Raw genomic sequence first — 16106 nt, 5'->3', positions numbered from 1 at the left:
AATTGTGATGGCTAGATGACTGGGTCAGAGCATCTCCAAAATGGTAGGTCTAGTACCTACCAAAAGTGGTCCAAGGAAGGACAACTGGTGAACTGGTTGAAGACCTACCTGAGAGATAGGAGTTAAACCAGCCAAGGCTCATTGATGCGCGTGGGGAGCGAAGGCTAGCCCATCTGGTCTGATCCCACAGAAGAGCTACTGTAGCACAAATTGCTGCCTCACTGCAAAAATTGTTCAGGAATGGTTTGAGGAACATGACAAAGAGTTAAAGGTGTTGACTTGGCCTCAAAATTCCCCAGATCTCAATCCAATTAAGCATCTATGGCAGGGGTCGGCAACCTATGGCACGCGTGCCAGCATTGGCATGCGGAGGGGTAATCACTGGCACGCCAGCAATGACGAGAGAGGAATAGACTATTTTATTTATATAAATTCTGCACCTGCATTCCAATCTACATCTTGATGTAATCCCTCCTCATGATCACGCAGCGTGTTTTCATGAGCTGATTGGGAGTCTAAACAAAAAGTTAAAATGTGACGAGACTGCAGTATACCCAACAGACTCGTGCAGCGCGTGCAAGCCATTTGCACATCACGAGCAGGTAGCGCTTCACTTTCTGTTAATTGCTTCGGTCGGACCATAAACCCACATGGTGGGGTTCAAAAATCTGAGTCTATTCAAAATATAAATTAAACCTGGAAGTACAGTTTTAGGATTATGCAGCTGCGATTAACTGCAAAGGGCTAAATAGTTGATCAGCTTGTGATGCGCAAATGGCTTGCACATGCAGCGCGAGCCTCGTCACACTTTAATAGTGTTTAGCCTCCCATTCATCTGATGAAAACACGCCGCGTGATCATTAGGAAGGATTACATCAAGATGTAGATTGGAATGCAGGTGCGAAAAACGTTATATAAATAAAATAGCCTGCTTCTCTCTCATTGTTGCTTGTGTGCTAGTGATTAAATGATTACAGTGATATAAGAAATATTTAAGATTCCACACAATTTCGTGATCAGTCATCAAATAAGCAAATTTGTGACATTAACTTTGTTAACTCATAACACAAAAGGACAGGTTTTCTTTCATTAAAGCATTTTCACATGCAGGATCAGGCTTATATCATAATCATCGGGTTTTTCACTCAAACTGTTTAATATAATTTGTAATGAAAAATAAACGATAAAATTAGAAAAATGAAAAATAGAAACATTTTCACAAGGCGAAATCACATACACGGCACAGCCATTGACCAGGAAAATAAAAAATGATACTCCATGTCAAAACTGTTGCCGACTCCTGATCTATGGGATGTGCTGGACCAACAAGTCCGATCTATGAAGGCCCCACCTCACAACTTACAGGACTTAAAGGATCTTCTTCTAACGTCTTAGTGCCAGATATCACAGGACACCTTCAGAGGTCTTGTGGAGTCCATGCCTCGACAGGGCAGAGCTGTTTTGGCAGCACGAGGGGGACATACACGACATTAGGCAGGTGGTTTAATGTTGTGGCTGATCGTGTATATACTGAATATTAACTGAGTAACATAATTTTGAAATAATAATTTTTTTTAATTAACCGGAACAGGGGAAGGAGTGCCACTATATTCATACACGCGCATTAACACATACACATGTGAAAATGTACGTTTTATTTTATATTCCGTTTACAACAGTTTTAATCACATTTAAACCTTTTAAAAATGTGGGGTGACAAATAGTTTTAAAAAATCGTTTAAAACTTTGGCAAACTTTGTACAAGGATGTCTCAACTTGCATTTATTTCAATCACTTTTGGCATATGTAAACAATTTAGACTTGCCACAAGTCCCCAGAAACTTCTGAGGACCCCGCCCTGACTGACAGCAAAACGATCAAGGGGCACTCCGCCGACCGGGCTGACGGCAAAACAATCAACGTTACACCGAGATATTCAACGAGTATAATATCACTCCTCTGTGTGCTAAATATTTTACAGCTGTCCTACTTGTCTTGCACTTGTCTCTGAAAATCAGGGATGACTTAAAAAGCAAACATCTCAGACTTCCTTTCATTGTAAAAATACATTTTGCATTGAGAATTTTTATGTGAATCCTTCGCTTCTTTGTTATTGTTTACGGAATACTTGCTTTCATTAATTTCTCGATGCACTCTAGTTCTACATCACTCAATTATACTTGCTGCTGTCTAATTCCATTCCTGCAAGCAGTTGCGAATGCTGACAAACTCATCTGTCTTCACAGCATTTTCCAGTCTAAGTGTGTACATGGGATACACTGTGCCTCAGGACTCTTCATGTTAACGATTTAAGGCCCCAAAACCTGCAAACCAATGCATTTTTTTTTCAGTTGGGTTTCAACTGCAGCTAAAGGGTTAAAGTGTGCTCAAACACACACACTCATCTAGTGTCTCCTTGAGGCACAAGACTGATGAGAAAAAAATCTTCAAAGCCATGAACTGAAGCCTGCTCTGTTCGTTTGATGTGGAGATCGTGATTAAGGTACACAGCAAGACAACATTTCCATTCCACTGCAAATAGGAAAGAGTTAGAGATTAGAGATTTACAGCTCTACACAATGTGAGGAATGATCATTGTCAGGGTCAATCGAAGTTTGGTTCGTAGAGTCAAATGTGACATATTTGAGGCTGTGGGCATTGTGGAAAAGTGATCATTTGATGATGGATTTGTTAGAATGATTCAAACAGCTTTCATTTGTTCATTCAAACCAATTCATTTAAAGAACCAGTTCATAAGAGTCATGTGTTCATAAACTGGACTACACTGGACACACTACATATTTTATTTTCCTGATTCCTGGCCCTTTTAACTCATGACATTCTATTCAGACTGCAAGCCTAAAAATTGGGTTAAATATTTATATATTTTATTTTTTTTTGCTACCATTTCCAGCTCACCCAGTGAACAGCGGTACTCGAAACACTGCTGTCTCTTCCTAATAAGACCAGGGAAATTGGACGTAACTTGGACATGTTCATGACTGACATCAGTTTTCTGTAGAAGGACAGCGAGTTGCTGACAGCAAGTAAACAGGATGAAGTTCAACCATCCTTTGATATGAGCCAACATGGCAACCGCGAATGACATTTCACATTTAAAATTCGGCATAGACGGCCAGGCAGCCATTTCACAATGATTTGTGCTGTTCCAGGAAGGCAGTGCGTGACTGAGTGAGGGGGAATACATCCGTCTGTCTGTCTGTCTGATAAAGCGTATGTCAGTCCATGCGGCATTGCACGTTCTTCCTCTGCTTGAGGCCCTCCACAGCTATCAGTCCATCATTGTCATACAATAATTCTGCGTGTAATACCCGTCTGAGTCCCAAAGAAGCATAGAAACTGACACACTGTGTCTGCAGCAAGAGTGTGTTAAACCCACTCAACAACCTGTAGAACAGGCCAATTTAACACAGGAATAAGCCAATTATCTTCATAGAGTAGACAAATTTACAATAGGATTTTCATATTTCCTGTCAGATGCCCGTGTCAGGGGTTGAGCTCAGATACATTAGTGTCTCTCATGACCACACACATATTCCCAGACAAAAATCTTAACCTAATGCAAGCAGTCCTATCATCACACAGATGTTTATTTCAACGTTTACTATCTAAGACCAGAATTAAAAACAGAGAAGGTCTTCAAGTATCAGACAAAAAGACATTATCGAAAAGCTTATTTCTTACTGGTCAGTGAGGTTTTAATTTTTTTCACCGAACGTGGAGAAAAAGAATACTAAGAAGGTCTATAAGAATAAATAGTTTCAATTGAAATTTGTTAACGGATATTTGCACTTTGTGTGAATAAACCTTAGAGATCCTTTACTTTGTTCTTTAACAGCGTTACTTACTGCATATCAGTAGAGACCACTTACTGCCTTTGGCATGAAAAATCCAACTGCCTCCCACAATATATTCAGAAAAAAATAAATAAATAACCAAACTGTTTGATGTGCCACATAATACAGAGCAGATTCTTCCAGCACGTAGGCTTTTCACCCATCATCTCAGCAAACTCTCTAAATACACAAAGTTCGAAGGTATGGCTGCATTTGCTCACTTCGCTTCATTCTTTCACATGGAGAGCCAAGGAAGGTCTTTCTCTGACTCATGTTAATACATTGCAGAGGCACACTGTATCCCTTCAAATATATTTAAAATTATGCCTAAAAGAAGCTTGATATAGTCAGCTAACGTATAGACACAAAAACAAGCTCTTGATGCTAAATGTCAAGTCAGAAAGATGAGCAATCTGTTTCTATATAAAGTGACACATTTTACAACGTTAATTTGATTCATGTTGGCCCCACGTTAGCTTTAATACACAATTCAACTTGGTCTCTGAGGGCCTCACATCTGATAAAGCTTGTCGACTTCATTTTACACAACAGCCTGTTGGAGAGGGCAGCTCTTTTGAACAACTCCCTCATTTCTGATACCGAAACACTTGATCTCCAATTTGCTCAAGTTGTAATGTTGTTGCCTTCTTTCAAATTAAAGCAACATATAGCCATATTTCTGTTCTGGACCTACATACCAGGCTAACATTTTAACTGTCCCTATCACAATATATATATATATATATATATATATATATATATATATATATATATATATATATATATATATATATATTTATTTATTTATTTATTTATTTATTTTTATTTTTTGCAATATATAGTATATGCGTCTGAAAAATATATTTATATTTTTCATTTAATATTAAACTTTCTTTTAAAGTAACTACAAATAATATATAAGGTGCTTATACATTCACAAAACCCCTGACTTTTCTTGCTAAATCAAACAATCGCCTCAAAACCATTTCATCTGTGCTCAAAATCAAACAATGCTTTCAGATCATGCACACATCGAGTCAATATATAAACACTACAGAGCATTAGACACTACATCAGAAAAAAAATTCAAAATTTATTAGACATTGCATCAGAAAAAATGATTATTGTATATAGTAAGCGCATTTTGCAATTACTGTCAAAAAAAAATATAGTAATCACAACTTACAATGAGTGAATATACTGTATACTGTAAGTACTGCAAGTAATACAGTATTGAATGTCTGTGTGCAAAAGGCGATAGAGAGAGTGTCAGAGCGCTGTCGTGCTAGCCAGCATGGGGACTTTTATCATGAAAATGCGCTTATCGCGGATAGCCGGAAAAAACGCTGTTCATTACTCGAAGATCGGCAGACTGCCTCTGCCACTGCTCGCGATCGGGTTTTCTGCTTAAACTAGTGTTGAAGACATGCATCGTCATTAATATCAGCCACAGTTTGGATGTAATTTGTGTTGTGTGCGTCCTATAAGAGTGAGTACATATAAACCTGCAATGTTAACTGATTGATGCTCGGCTTTAACAGTGATGACGCAGTTATTAGCAGTTCAATGTTGCGTGATAATTCTATTATCTACATGCTATTCTTGTAACACACCTGTTGATTTACAATGTTCTGAGTTATAATGTTTATAATGCTATAAGTCGTTTGGATAATTAATAATAGTGGATGCACTGGTATACTAAGTGTTTACACATCATTATCTTAATGTAAGAGGGGAGCAGCCTATAGTTGTGTATGCATAATAATACTTGTAATGGTGGTTTTATTAGAATATTGCTCTTTGTCTCTGGCAGGAGAAACCACACCGTCCACCACAATCATACATCTCATGCTTCTACTGATATGTACCCAGCCATCTCAAGAAGACAAGATCTGTGAAAGACAGTACTTAAGTTCTCCCTCTAACTGGCTCAGGCCTCCCATCATTCTCAGCAACCCGTGTATGTTCATTAGCAGTGGTCCCAGAGCCTATACTGAGCAGAGAGTATTCATTCCTCTGGATGTTTCCAAGGAGGCCTCCTTGTCTCTATCACATACCCCACGTTGGGCCCACTGCAGTCCTCAAGTCTATCTGTCCACATCCTGTTAGTAGGAACTGACTGATGTGCATGTAAAGGCTGACTCCCCTCTCTGATTTGGTTATACCGCATCTGTGAAAATAAACCTGTTCAAACTGCTACTTCCCTCTGTGGTGTTCTGACCGACACACCTGGTTCACTGCGATTCAAGCTAGCCCTAACAGTATAAGGTAGCCCTTCGCTACAGTCTGTATATTCAACACTTGCATACAGTAGTCCAACTGCAACACCTCAAAGAACAAAGAACACTCTAAATGAAAAACACATTACAGTACTCAAAACTCAAAAATGTTGTGCAACTGCAAAATCAAAGGCAATGAGAGATTAATTCTGCCACAGCATCACGTTTTCACATCATTAGAAACAAGTGTGAACAATTTTGAGTCGTTGTGTGTAAACGATGACAAATGTGTTGTAGTTGTGTTTAACTTTTGATGCCTGTGTTTACCGTTTTGCAACACAAGTGCATCACAGTGCGAAATGTGATTTAGTGAGTGAGAAAGTGTTTAGAGTTTTGCAAAAAGAATGACTGATCAGTGGTAAAGACGCTGGCTACCACCCCTGGAGTTCGCTAGTATCGAATCCCAGGGCGTGCTGAGTGACTCCAGCCAGGTCCCCTAAGCAACCAAATTGGTGCAGTTGCTAGGGAGGGTAGAGTCACATGGGGTAACTTCCTTGTGATCGCTATAATGTGGTTCGCTCTCAGTGGGGCACGTGGCGAGTTGTGCATGGATGCCGCGGTGGATGGCATGAAGCCTCCACACGCGCTATATCTTCGCGGAGGCAGCTGAGATTCGTCCTCCGCCACCCGGATTGAGGCGAGTCACTACACCACCACGAGGATTTAGAGCACATTGGGAATTGGGAATTCCAAATTGGGAGAAAAAAAAAAAGAAGAAGAATGATTGATTCGACAAATGGGTTTAGGCCACTGAGTATTTGGTTCAGAGAATGGGGTTAAGTATTTTAGCAATTCAGAAAAGCTGTCATTTGTAAACAAATATTAATGAAAATAAATAATAATAATAATAATTATTATTATTATTATTATTATTATTTAATTTTAGAATTTTAAATACAACAGTATTTCAGTTGTGCACCTTTAATTTTAAAAACCTCACGCTTTTATTTTGACTATTCTAACACTCCAGGAAGTTCTGTAAGTGTCTGTTTGTGGGTTAATTCACAGTAGTTTAATTCGCTTCTTATTCAAATTCTGGTAAAATGCTCCTCCAGTGCTGTTCTAAATGCATGTTATAAGTGAATCTAACTATTGAGCATCTACATCTGTGATGTTGTTCGTGAGTAGCGCTCACATATGAAAATAGCCGCAAGCTCTGAAGGCTGAAAATAGCTGTGACCGCCTCACGAGTGTTGTTTTGTGTCAACAGTGCAGCACCATTCACTAACGCCCATTCACTGCATAATACTGGTGTATATTTACTTATTAAACACAGCCTTTTGAGATTCATAAAGCTATTGCATGTCTTCAAGTGGCTTTGAATAAAATGCACGGGTCATATGGACTACTTTAATGGTGCTTTTATGGTTCTTTTATGCCAGTTTTGGAGTTTGACAGTAACGAACATGAGTAACACACAGTATCAGATTTGGATCGGGCTCTTTGGACCGATACATGATCCATCTAAAAATGACAGTATCGAAGCCGATACCAATCCAGGTATTGGATCGGTGCATCCCTATTTCCAATTAAAAATACAATTGACTTCTGTCACTACTCTGTGGACATTTCACCCAGAAACTGGAGCTCGTGCATGCCCATACGTTCCAAAACACTTCCAGTATTGGACACTGGGAGCAGTGCTTGGAATTTCAGTAAGGACAGACCGATTCCAGTAGCAGAACTTTCGACCTATTGTCGCCGAATTCACACTGTGATCAGTCTGGATAGGGTGGAGTGACAGTTCCATGTACAGGCCATCCTTATTGTTGAGCCTTGAACACAAACACATTTAGACCATCTTCATCATCCCTCAATTCCTCCCTTACAAAAATCGAGAGTTCATCAATCACAAGCTCATTTGCATGTGAAAATAACGAGTGGCAAATTTGCGGCAAGTTTGCGGCTAGTTTAGATTTTTTGTAAGGACTCTCCTCCTTTCTCTTTAACTGCTAGCTTGTCCTTACTCTTGCCTATTGTAAATTAAAGCAATGCCCAATATCGGGAATCAGACAGTCTTGCCAGTGACAATACCAGTGTATCTCTATTGCCGTTTTCTTTCAAAGAAAGCCTTTGTCACACACATAAGTCACTGAGCCAATATCTTGGGTTTATTTCAACATGGTTCCCTCCTCCTCTCTCATTTTCTCTCACGCTCTCTCTCCTTCTCCATTTCTCTCTTGGTAAATGCAAGAGCTCCTTGGGTGTAAACAATTACAAACTTATTGCTGACACAGATTGCTCTAGTCGTGTTAAATAAAATCAGAGGAGTGTTCACCTGAACTGCGAGCTGCTTCCTGCCTGGCCCATTTTGTAACAGTGAACCTCCCCTTACTGAAGCTTAGCCAAGCTGAAAGGGATTTTGTGCATAACACCAACTACATATGCTCAAGCTAAAAACAAAGAATAATAAAAAAATAAAAAAGTTCATCAAGGAGCAAAATGCTTTTCATTTGGAAACAAAGTCACACACAGATAATTAAAAAAAAAAAGATAAAATAAAAAATTAAGAAAGTCATGCATATTATTGACATCATAATCCCAAACAAAATACTTGTTGAAATAGCTGTTGAAGTAGCTGTAGTGCAAGGTGTTTGATGATGTCATAAAACACTGCATTCTTTCTGGGCCCAACCATTGCGGTAGACACATCAGTGAGTTTTAAATTGGGCTCCATGCAGATAAGATATAACAGAAAAGTCTGTCATCAATCTGATCCATCTGGGACTTTCCTTTCTTTATCTTTAGGACTGCACCATTCTCACTTTTATTTGGGACTGATATAATACCTGAACTAATTAAAAATCTAATCTCGTGCACTTTCAAATTTAAAAAAAAAGAATGGACAGTGACATCTGAGAGCTGCCTAACAAGTAAAGATTTTCCATAAGGTAAATGATTGAGTGCATCCCTATTTACCTAGCCACTCTTCTTATTTCTCTTCTCTTCCTCTTTGTCTTATTTATGTCTGACCCATCTTTGGACTTATTTTCTGCTCCTTCTCAAGTGCTTTTCTTAAACTCTTTCTGTAATAGTTTCTCTTTTTCCATCATCTGCTTATTATTTTCATTGGCTCAGCCCATGGCAAGGGGCACAGGCCTGTAACAGTTAACCTCTTGTGTTCCAAGTAATGTGAAGAGGCCTGGAAGTTGATTTTAGTGGAGGCCTGGAGGTGTTGCAACTCATTTGTTCCATTTAAACACCCCAACCCTGTGTGTCGCAACTATATCCAACACTACAAACCATTAAGCAGCTAGCAGGCTACACTAGCAAAAACCAACCACACACTTTCAACTTCGGGAATCTGCTGATTTTCCTAATACAAGCTTGATCATTTCGACATATTTAAAACAGTAGGATACAACGGGGCTAAAGGCACCCCTTAAGGACATTTTGCTTTTTTCTGGTCACAAAATGTATGAAGGTCAAAAAATTGATGAAGCAACATAATTTGTGTGAAAAGAAATAATAACGGAAGGTTGTTTCGATTAAAATTCAATTTTTTTTAAAAAAAAAGGAGGTGAGGGAGACTTTTACCCCACTTGGGGTAAAAGACTCCCTCACTTGGGGTAAAAGGCCATTGGGGCGTTTAAAGTGATATTGTGTAAATACCGGGGAAATAGTCATAGGGCACAATTTGTCAATTAATACAAATAATTTTGAGACAGCAAAATGCTTTTTGAGTAACAAATTAAGATGATACTTACTCAGAATAACTACTTCAGAAAAAGTCAACCATTTCCTGTTAATTTCAAACACATTTGGCATTTTCTTACATCTCAAGTATTCTATAAACAAACTAATCTCTCTTATGATTGGATGTAAGCCCACTTCGAACATTTTTCATAACAAATTTATTCCCCCGACTTTTAATGTGTTTAATAGGGGCCATTAGCCCCTGCAACAGGGGGGCTTTTTACCCCAAATACTATCCTTTCACTTATTGGACAGTTATTGAAAAATGTTTGATTTAATGACCATAAACAAAACTGAAAATGATAAATTAGTATTTTGTCTCAAAAGAAATGTGTTAATTTCAGGGATTTTCATTAGCTACCCAGTGGCGGAGCTAGGCGGTGGCCAGGGGTGGCCGTGGCCACCATGGACCGAAGCCTAGCCACCCCAATGCCACCCCGCTCGCAACTGCCGCTTTGGTCATTTTTTGTCTTGGGCACAATTTAGTTTTCAAAGGTGGAACTGTTTCTGTACAACCGCAACACACAGGAGTCTTAACATGTGTGCACACCAAGGTCGCCGCACCTCTCTGTCCCAGGTGTCACTATATTCCACCCCCCGACGATACAGAAATGCTGCCTGAAAATTTCTGTGCCACTACAGACTGATCGCTGGCCCCTGCCAGGCCACCCCTGTGAAAACCTCCTGGCTCTGCCCCTGTAGCTACATACATTTGCAACATAAAAAAAAAATTATAATAATAGAAATTACATCAAACTGCCTCAAAATCAACCTTTAAACATAACATGCAATGATCTCATGGAACAGGAACATTTCCCAGTGTATAGTGACAAACAGGTGTTTAGGTAAGTGCTGTGGAAGTTTTTGATGCTATTTAGTCTTTTGGGAGAATATAAAATCAATGGAGCCTTTAGCCCATTTGTACCCTATATACTGTACAATTATGTTGTAGCCTATTCATTAACATTATTCACCACAGTATGTATCATGAACTTACAGTGAGCAATTATTTTACAGCATTTATTAATTTGGTTAATGTTAATTTCACTAATAAGTATAGATGCAAAACGCATTTACACATTTAAAGACACACACACACACAGTTAACATGCCCAGACACCCACAAACACTGGTGACACGATCACAACACAGCGCACAATCAAATTCATACACGAATCAGATACTTCACTCAAAATCCACGAATGATCAGCACAGCGAGCAAATCTACCCACTACCAACGAGCTAGAATCAGCATTAGAAATAATGTTTTGCTATTAGGCAATTAACATATTTGGGGAAACACATGGCACGAGCAGCAGCGACCCATACCCGCTCGCTCGCTCTCTCGGCTCACTTTGCGCCTAAAATCATTGGCGATTCAAATGAGTGTCGTCAATGAAGCGACACATTCCAGATCGCCGTCGTTAGAGACGCAATGACCCACTAAAGACATCGGTAAAATATATGCCTCGAGCACACCGGGATTTACTTGTCTGTTGCTGCCCCGCGCGGATCCCTGAACGGCGACAGACAGACAGAATCGCGCGCGCCATCTGCTCCAACTCCGTGCGCGCTCAGTCATGTGTAAAGTCCGCATCAATCAAGAGTGTGTCCCAAATTAAATAAATCATATACTCATCTATATCACAACACCACCGCTGCTCACTTATTTTGCATGGACAGCATGCATACGAACATTTTCCAATTAGTGCACATTGGAGTTTTTCGCCATTGCATTCAATGAAGACGTCCTGGGTACATTCACCTCACTATGCTGGATGATCTTTGAACAAAATCAAACAGCGAACTTTAGGTAGACACGAATGATTGAATTAATGCATACAGGCGTATGCAAACTGAAGAAGACAATTGTGTTTCTCTGTTAGTGGTACGTATTTACAACCAAAAATAATAAACTAAGAAAAAAGCTTTACTATCATGTTACTTAATTTAGAATGAATGCATTGCAAATAATCCTTTAAACGATGCGCATGCCTGCTTTTTTTAATTTTTATTTTTATAGGACAGTCAAAAAGAGATACATCTAAGAAGATAGAGGCTTTGCTTTGATACCTCACTGTTAGTTCAGCTCGTTTCTCAACCCGCAGGCACCCGTCTGTGTGTGATCATGAAAAAAGGAAATTACTTTTTACCTTTTAATGTCGATCTTAATGTGTGGACTTTCTTTCCCGCGCTGAGTGAGTCTGTCGGTGTTCAACGACAAGCTCTGAGTCAAATATGAACAGGGCAAACGCTGTTATCACGTCTCTCTCTCTCTCTCTCTCTCTCTCTCTCTCTCTCTCTCTCTCTCTCTCTCTCTCTCTCTCTCTCTCTCTCTCTCACACACACACACACACACACACACATCTCATAATAAAACGACTGTTTTAAAATCCCTCATCACGTACTCACTCTCTCAAGCTCGTGCTCAGCCGTCCTCACATCTGCAACAACAGTCATGATAACTAGCTATCTTTTACATAAATATAATTTATAATAACATCAATTCCTATAATTTTGTAATCATTACAGTTTATACCACCATTTCTCCCTTATTAAGGTAATAAATGTCAGAACAGCTTTTTGCATTTTCCCCACACATTTAAATATTTTCTGTTACACCTTGTCTTAACCTGATGCGACGCCATAAGATTCCAGCGACATGCAGTTGGTCTGTCCACACAAGGCGCGACGCGACGATATTAATACGCTAAAATGAGGATAATTGACAAGAAACTGTAGAAGACAGAGCAATTAAAGACGAAACATTCTGTTTATTGAATGCAACTCATTTCTCACTGAAGCTCCATATGAGCATTCTCTTTCTACCGCAAACCCTGAGGGGATAAATAAACAATCACACACATACACAGGGCAAAGATACTTTTTAAATCGCTGTTACGATTGTTTATGTTAACGCGGTACTCCTATTGTTATTTTGCCGATCTCCACGTGACATGGAAGCGGAGAGAAAGTCAGAATGATCCGGTATGTCTGCCCTCTGCCATTCTGAACCGGTGTGTATATGTGTGACAGAGCTCCGGCTGAAGAGAGCGAGACCTCAAGCACAACATTCGGTAGGTGTGTGACACTCCCGGCCAAAATCAAGTGAACACTCAAGTGCACACTACAAGACTGAAGGTTGTCACCCTTCGATGATTTAAGTCTGCGACAGAAAGCCCCAGATCATAGCCAACTCACAGTGTGTGCCTGTCGCCAATGCTCTTCTAGTGTGCACACTGTAAGAAACGTTGCGACTAGCCACAGCCTCACCCTTATAAAAATCATGAGTTCTGGCAAATTTGCTACAAACTTGCCACAAATTCGCCACTCATGATTTCCACATGCAAATGAGCTTTGCGGCAAACTCTTCGTTGTTGCCAAAGGTTTCCTGCATGTTCACCAGTACCGGTGAAGAGCTGCAAACTTCTGGCAAACATTTACGGTGAATTGCAAGCTCATTTGCATGTGAAAATAGTGAGTGGGAGTTTTTTTGAACTTTCGATTTTTTGTAAGGGCTACAATAAATTTCAAACTTCTTTAAAATTTGGCCGACTAGTAATTAGGTGTGCGTGTAGTGGGAGCCAGCTGGTACATGATAGCTGTGCAGCATGTTTAAACCTCTCTCCCCTGGCCTCAAAAGGCGCACTAGCGAATGACGTCAGAGGCTGAAGTCTTTAGCCTCCTCGTTAGCGCGCCCGCCTCCCATGCTGGCTGATGCCGGTTCGAATCTCGCTCAGAGCAGGTCCGGTTATATGTGCAGCATCATTTCTTACCACTTTGGTGTCCTAGGTGAGATCGCTGTTGTTGGGGGGCAACTTGGATTTGACGACTTGCGCGATGCTCTGGAACTTGGTCTCTGATGCCTTTTTCCATGTTATTTGTTGACGTCATCAAGAATTTACTCTCATGAGACTATGTGCTTGAGTTTGTGTGATAACAAATTTGGCAATTGGTGCATTCAAGGTACATATTTGATCAGTTTGTATGTTCCTTGGGAACCAAACCCATGACTTTGGCATTGCTAGCGCCATGATCTACTAGTTGAGCTACAGGAAATGTGCGCAGTGCGACAAACTTCAGTCTTGTAGTGTGTGCTTAACTTTACTGCAGAAAAATACAAGAGATGAAACTGCTGATGTCCCTCTTTCTGTTTACAACAAGCAGGTTGCCTCTCTCCACCTGTCTACCTGTAGCCTTTAATGCCAATACTGACGCTTCCCCCATAAGGCCCCCTTGCCTTCATCTCCTGCTGACATTTACCATTTGAAGTTCTGTCCTAAGCAGCGTCTACACTGTGCCAGACAATAACACAAACATGCTGACTCTCTCTACCTTTGTGCAAGCGTGTGGGTGTGTGGACATGTTTGATCAACGGACGGTTTGTTGTTGAGAGGGTGACACTTTCAAAAAGTTTTGTGTGTGTTTGTGCAAGTGAGGGGTGAGAAGGATTATTTGAGTTCGCGCAGTAGGTTGTAAATAATAAATGCACTGGTGTGGACCTCTGAGAATATTTTTTTCTCCTGTTTTTCCTCCTTTCCGACAGCTTTCGTTGCAACTATGGTTATGTTACTCAACTGACTGCTCTTCTGATATTGACCAGTCAGAGAGGAACAGAGAAACACACGTACTCACCCTCCTCATAGCTTAGATGAGATCTCATTGCCTCCATCCCACTTAAACACACTGACTTGTCTCTTTACCCTTCTCATCTCTCAAACAGAGTCAGGGCACACCAGTGGCAGCAGAACTGAAGGTCATTTGGTCAAGTCCCCTCAGTACAACTATTCTGCCGTTGTAGTTCCTAGAAAGTCATTTCACGCTTTCATGTTGAAGAGATAGTTCAAACAAAAATGAAAGTTCTGTCATTATTTACTCACCCTCAAGTCATTCCAAACTAACATGATTTTCTATCTTCTGTGAAATCTTGATAGACTTGTAATATAGCGCACAAGCCTTATGGACCAATTTTATAAAACTTTTATGGTGCTTTTTTATCATTTGGTAACTTGACGTCCGCACTTTCATTACTTGAAAAAGAACAGCCAGGATATTCTTCAAAAATTCAACTTTTGTGTCTCACACATGAAAGAAAGTCATACGGGTTTAGAACAACATGAGAGTGAATTAATGAGGACAGAACTGACTGAATGAAGTCGTTACTGGGTGAATGATTCCTTTACAATCAAGTCATTTATTTTTTATTTCATGTTCTTTTAGGGAGGGGATGAAAGCTTTTGCATGCTTAAAAGTAATAAAGGCCATTTTCCATAGCTATCAAATTTCTTCATACTATCTGCTACACAATCAGTTCATTTTAATGATAAAAAGGTCATTAACTGAGCCAAGAGAACAATCTCGAGATATGAGAAAGTATTGTAAAGTTGTTTAGCTAAATATTTAGACACAGAGACAGATGGAAAATGCTTTTAGAAAACAGTAAAACATTAAAGTGCTGATAAATGTTATATACTCTCGAAATCACGTCTTTGTACTAAGACAGACTTGATCTCTTTTTTCTTGCCATGTGAGAAAATTTTCGACAGGTTAGCTGCTGTTGATATTGTGTATGTAGTCATCCTCAAAAGAAGCCTATTTAGGGTTTACAGGCTGCCTATCTCGCACGGCTAGCAGGCAAAGAGGGGTGCAATTTAAGGTGTGTTCAAGACTTTGGCTGCTTAGAATAAATTGGTATCCATTTTCCTGATATCTGGTCTTTCAGAAAGATCATTACTTTGACCTTTTTAAAGTTTACCACAAGTGGAGTTCTGAGACATGTTACTTCACACCCTCACCTGTCTTTCCCTCTAGCATAATATATTTTCAGACTTCAGATTTTTACATCTGTCCCTTTCTGCTTCTTCATTTTTTAGCCTTTCAACAAATACATATTTTCAAATCTTTTCTGTAAAACTCTCTGTTTTTTCACCTTTTTGACTGTTGTTTTGACATCTAAGTGAATTAACTTTAGAGGAATAGTTCAACCAATAATGAAAATTATCTAATCATTTACTCACGCTCATGCCATCCCAGATGTATATGACGTTCTTTCTTCTGCAGAACACAAATGAAGATTTTTAGAAGAATATCTCAGCTCTGTAGGTCCATACAAAGCCAGAACTTAGAAGCTTAGAATTTACACACTGGCGGCCAAAAGTTTGGAATAATGTACAGATTTTGCTGTTTCGGTAGGAAATTGGTACTTTAATTCACCAAAGTGGCATTCAACTGATCACAATGTATAGTCAGGTCATAACTGATGTAAAAAACAGCG

General features: G+C 39.6%; 1 protein-coding gene across 1 annotated transcript in view; it reads right to left on the bottom strand.

The window, feature by feature from the left end:
- LOC127440626 (uncharacterized) overlaps nt 1-12096 on the bottom strand; it is a 248609-nt gene extending 236513 nt beyond the window's left edge. The window contains exon 1 of the mRNA XM_051697339.1: nt 11986-12096. The gene's annotated coding sequence lies outside the window, so the exon portion shown is untranslated. The remainder of the gene's footprint in view (nt 1-11985) is intronic.
- Between the last annotated feature and the right edge of the window lie 4010 nt (nt 12097-16106).

Source organism: Myxocyprinus asiaticus, chromosome 5 (assembly GCF_019703515.2).
Source record: "Myxocyprinus asiaticus isolate MX2 ecotype Aquarium Trade chromosome 5, UBuf_Myxa_2, whole genome shotgun sequence".
Lineage (NCBI taxonomy): Eukaryota > Metazoa > Chordata > Actinopteri > Cypriniformes > Catostomidae > Myxocyprinus > Myxocyprinus asiaticus.
Note: the sequence above shows the minus strand (reverse complement) of the source record. Positions and strands in the feature narration are given on the sequence as shown.